Below are 6,000 nucleotides of genomic sequence, written 5' to 3' on the forward strand. Positions count from 1 at the left end.
AGGATGTTCCTTGGTTTGATTTTTTTAAGATAGCCTTATGATAACACAGAAAAGATACATGAAATCACTTTCTTTTGATTTCTTGGTTAATAGGAAAAAAATAAGGCTTCTAAATTTGAGATATGGTTTAAACAAAGCTGACAATGTATTTGGCTTCCTTTTGGAACCTCTTCAAGGTCAAGAATTTGTTTTTTACTGATTGACATTTGTTGGGGTTGCTGCAGCCCATGTGATTCCCAGGAGCTTAACTAATTCTGAATAACTCATAAGGGCTAAAATTTAGACATTTTTTTCCAGGTCTGATAAGTACAGACATTAGGCAGAGGAAGTTCTCAAAGTCTTGTGGTTGCTGTCTGGATGTTCCCATTTGAATTATCAATTTTAGCAAAGTGTGGTATTTTCCCACAATGAAAAGGTCAGACAGCCTGTTCTGATTCTTCTCTATTACCACATACAGCTTCACTGGAATCATCCACCTCTTGAATGGACTCCTTGAGCTTGGCCAAGTGGGTCTGACCATTAGGAGGAGGAGAGTTGTGGGCTGGCTGGGGGCCAGACCCTCCTGGTGCTTTGCACCCAGCTGTCATCCAGGCGGTTTTCCTCTGCCTGGCCACCACACCAGAACACCTCAATCTGTATTGATCATCTTTGAAAACTGATTTTTCCCTTCAATTATTTTTTTCTACTTAGTATTCATTCCTTCCCTCCCAGATTTGATTAAAGATGACAGAGAGCAATGAAAATTTTCCCACTTTACCCCAAATGACCTAAGTTGCATGTTACGTATACACTACAAAATTTGGTCATTTAGCATTTGGTTAAATCATCTCAATATCACTCTAGTTAGGTTTATTTTGGAACTAGGGAAGAGCCTGTGATACAAATGATAGCAATTTCCCTATAAATCCATCATGTGCGTACAATCCAAATATTCACCTTTCAATTGAATACTATAGAGGCTTTATAAGAAATTTGTTTCAGAAGCATCTGGCTTGCTCAGTTGGAAGAGCATATGACTCTTCATCTCAGGGTTGTGGGTTTGAGCCCCATGAGAGGTGCAGAGATCATTTAAATAAACTTGAAAAACTTAAAAGATTTAAAAAGACATTTGTTTTACTTGACCTAGTAAATAGGTTTCATATTTTAAGTAATTTTTTATGCTCCTGACTGGAAGATATCTGGCCCAAAAAGAAAATCAATTCAAAGTCTTTGTCAACAAAGATTATTTCTTCTCTATTCTTAATTAGATTGCCCAAATCAGTCTTGTTTGCATATATGAGAGGACTCATCAGACTCTATAGGCTATTCTCCCATAAGGCTTTTTTTTTTTTAATTTTTATTTATTATGATAGTCTCACAGAGAGAGAGAGAGAGAGAGGCAGAGACATAGGCAGAGGGAGAAGCAGGCTCCATGCACCGGGAGCCCGACGTGGGATTCGATCCCGGGTCTCCAGGATCGCGCCCTGGGCCAAAGGCAGGCGCCAAACCGCTGCGCCACCCAGGGATCCCTCCCATAAGGCTTTTATCTAAAGACAAAAGATACAATGCAGCAGGAGAAAGCTCAGGCAAGCTTTGGAGACATTCCTCAGTACTGCTCCTCAGGGACCCAACTACGTAGGTAAAGCCTGCTGGCTCTGGCTTGAATTGCCCAGATTTGTCCATGAATCTTTCAATATCTCACTAAGTAGTCAAGCCAGGCTTATGAAACCAGTTCCGTGAATTATACATGATTGGTAAAGAAACTGCTAAGAGAGGTCAGGAGGCAGCTTAGGATTCAAAAGAGCACACCCTAAATTCCAACCAGGAGTCGAAATCTAGACATCCACGCATCCTCAGGGATAAAGATAGAGCTTTTTCAGTAGAGCTGCAAATTAACTCCATCTCTACAATATCTTTAGTCAACAAATATTTATTGAGCATCTGCTACCTGCCAAGCATACAGCAATGAACTAACCAGGCTTGTTGTGATTTTGCAGAGCTGATATTCTAGTTATCTCCAGAATTATTCCTTGGAAGGCAGTGTTAACATATCCATGCAGAATTCTCAGTTAAAAGTGACAATAAAAACCTGGCATCGTCTCTAAACTTCGTTTCCCCGTTAGAATTAGCTTCCCTTTAGCAACTAAAACCCCTCCATCCCGCAAGCTTGAGGGATAATATACATTTGATTTAATGCCTCAGTCTGGGAGTTATGTGCTACCCAGCGCTTTGATAGGATAATATTGAAGAGAAGGCTGTTAAACACCAAAATGCAAATGATAATTTAAAAGATCAAATTGGCTATATTGAACAACTCATGATTTGAGCAGCATACATTCCAGCAGATAGAAAGGAGCTCTGTCAGGGCCCCTGGGTGGCTCAGCCTGCTCAGGTCATGATCCCAGGGTCCTGGGATTGAGCCCCTGTGCTGGGTTCCCTGCTCCCTGCGGAGTCTGCTTCTCCTTCTCCCTCTTCATGTTGCTCCCCCGCTTGTGCTCACCCTCTTTCTGTCAAACAAATAAATAAATCTTTAAAATAAAAAAAAAAAAAAAAAGAAAAGACTTCCAACAGGACACATAAAAGGAAAAGCTTTTGAAGACAGAGAGGGGACAGAAAACAGAAATTGCTAACAAAGATGCATTGTTTTAGACAAGGTCACCCTCCCAAGGGGGACGGAAAGGTCCTCCAGGAAATATCCTAGTGCTGACCAAGAAATTGTGTGTTGACCGGTTAGAGATTCCATTCCTGAAGGGGTTGAAACTGCAATTGTTAAGTCTTGGTTTGCTGGTGCAGGGCTTTAACATAAGTGGCTCCATTCGGGGCTTATGGTTTTCTTTCTTTAAAGATTTTGTTTATTTATATGAGAGAGAGAGAGAGAGAGAGAGAGCTGGGGGAGGAGAAGAGGGAGAAGCAAACTCCCCACCAAATGAGGAGCCCAACGAGGGACTTGAGGTGGAGCACAATCACGGGACCTTGAGATTATGACCTGAACCCAAGGCAGACGCTTAAGGAACTGAGACACGCAGATGCCCCTGTGGTTTTCTTCTTTAACAGGGCAAATGCAAAAGAGTACACGCTGTGTGATTCTATTTATTGAGACACCAAAACCAGGACCAGCGAATCACTGGTATTAGGAGTCCATATGGTGGTTACCCTAGGGGTGGAATGACTGGAAGGGAGCTCAAGGGTTGTAGGCCTCTGGGTGCTGGCACTTTCTTAACTTTTGATCCAGGAGTTGGTAACAAAGCTGCGTTCGCCCTGTGTTGCCCATTGAGCTGCATATTATGACATGGGCACTTTTGATGCTCCTCCAACTAAAATACGCACATTAAGTCCCTGTCTCCAAACAACAACAACAACAACAACAACAACAACAACAACAACAACAACAACCACCTGTCTCCAGCCCTTGTTTTCTGGAAACTTGGGCTAACACCACTGAAAATGAACTTAAAAATAGGCATTCCACATTCTCATGCAGACAGATTACATATGAAAAGGTCTACCTATGTGCAACCCACACCTAAATTGGTCTATGCATTAATCATTTTCTCTGGACTGTCTCCGCAGAGACAAAAAATCACATCAGCATTTAAATGTTCATTCCTAGTTTAATAGGAAATGAAAAAAAACAAACAAACCAATCCTACAATCACCAGTGCAGAGCTTCACATCAGGGCTTTGGGGATACAACATTACAGACTTTTTCCCTCAACTTTCTGGTTTCCAGGGAAACAGAACTCTGAATCTAAGTCTGGCCCAGGCCTGGGGGTAACCCCATTTCACGCTGCTCTGTTTTGCTTCAAGCCGTTCAAAACACCACATCTAAAGTTTACTTAAACTCCACCTTTCTCCAAATCCTAAAATTATCTAATTTTTTCCTGTGATTAGGTGCCTCATAGTTCTTATGCTGGTGCTCTCACTAGGGGCAAACAGTCCAGAAACCCACTCTGTTGCACTATGTATTTGCCTCTGAGGCTGTTGATTAGATGGGCCTTATCTGTCTATATCTGTGGGTAATATTTTATGTTATTGAATACACACACACACACACACACACACACGACTGCATTTACAGAAATGTGCATTTGGTCATTCAGATAACCAAAATATATTTATCATCTATCTAGTGTTTCATTTACAGTTCCTGATTCACATTTCCCCAAACCCTTGGATTTTCCTTAGTAACAAGAGCAATAGGAGCGTCTTGGTTATAACGTTTGATGTCTTGTCCTCAGTTACTAAAATCCTTTCAGAGACATAAAGGTGAGATGGGTGTCCAGCAATTTATAAGCTGCTTTCCACCGACTGAGTTTATATTAATGAAGTGACTTAGAAATTACCCAAGGAAGGAAGCTCACCAGAGGACACAACTATGTGGTTAGAAGGTTGGAGCTTTTAGTCTTGCCCCCTAACCTCCAGGAAGAGGAGAGGGGCTGGAGGTTGAATCAATCACTAATGGCCAACAATCATGTCTGAGTGATAAAGGCTCCATCAAAATCCAGAAGGAAAAGGTTAGGATAGGTTCCTGGTTGGTGAACACCCGGGTTTGGGGAAAGTGACATGCTCAGAGAGGACATGGAACCCCGCGCCCTTTCCCCTCCCCTTGCCCTATGCCTTTCTTCCATCTGCCTGTTTCTGAGTCATGTCCTTATGTGATAAACTGATAAATTAATAAGAACAGTTTCCCCTTGAGCAATGCAGCCTTGAACCTCATGGGTCCACTTAAAAAAGATTTTTTTTCAAAGATTTATTTATGTATTTGATAGAGACAGAGAGAGTGCAAGCAGGGGGAGGAGCAGAGGAAGGATAGCAGACTCCATGCTGAGTGTAGAGCCCGATATGGGGCTCAATCCCAGCATCCTGAGATCATGATCGGAGCCAAAACCAAGAGTCACATGCTCAACTGACAGCCACCCACGCACCGCATATGTGGATTTTTTTTTTTTTACAATACATACTCTTGTTTTCTTAATACCATTTTCTTTTCTCTACCTTATTTATTGTAAGAATACAATATAAAATACACATAGAAAATATGTGTTAGTCCACTCCTTTCATTCTTGGTAAGGTTTCTGGCCAACAGTAGGCAGTTATTAGTTAAGTCTTTGCAGAGCCGAAAGTCATACATCAGTTTTCAACTGCGCAGGAGTCAATGCCCCAACCCTCACATTATCAAGAGTCATTTTGTAACATGCTTCTGAGTTTAATTAATCAAACCCAAGGGAGTTGTGCACACCTCCAAATCTATAGGGAGTGAGTCTGAGGCACATAACAACCTGGGACTGGGACTGGCATTTGAAGTTGTATGTTGGGGGCGAGGAGTGGTTTTGTAGGACTGAGCCCTTCTCCTGTGGAATCTGATGCTGTATCCAAGTTGATAGTGTCAGAATGGAGTTGAATTGAGGGACTCCTGCAGGTGTGCAAGAATTGCCTAGTGGTGTAGGAAACCCACCCCACCACACATACACATTGGAGTGGTGATCAGAACCACTTTACAGATACACACACCACACACACATACACACACCTACAGCTGAATCATTTGGAAGCTAGTACTTGACATCATGATACTCGGTCCCTAAATACCCAGAACCTATCTCCTAGGAATATCGTTCTCCTGTATAACTTACTACCATTATTATTTCCCCAAATTTCTTAATATAATCATCCAGTGTGTAGTTCCTCAGAAACTCTGAGATCAAACTAAAAATGTTGTATCATTCTTGGGAAGACACAACGGTAGCAAACTCTCTTAAATAAATTAATCCTAATTAGGTCCAGTGTTTATTACTTCATGAGAAAATGAGCCTAGATCTTGTGTTAGGTTGACATGGCACAGTTTAAACCACCTGTAGATCCCAGGTAAAGCAATGTTTCCCCCAAGCTAGGAAGTTAAAAGCAGATATTGACTCGTTCAGGGAGACATAAAGCTTCGCATGACCATAAAACTACTATCTCTTTATCAGTAGGCGCACATTAATAATTTGAAGAGAGATATTTCAAAATGTTTTTGGCTGT

The sequence above is a fragment of the Canis lupus genome, chromosome 23 (assembly GCF_048164855.1).
Source record: "Canis lupus baileyi chromosome 23, mCanLup2.hap1, whole genome shotgun sequence".
Taxonomy (NCBI): Eukaryota; Metazoa; Chordata; class Mammalia; order Carnivora; family Canidae; genus Canis; species Canis lupus.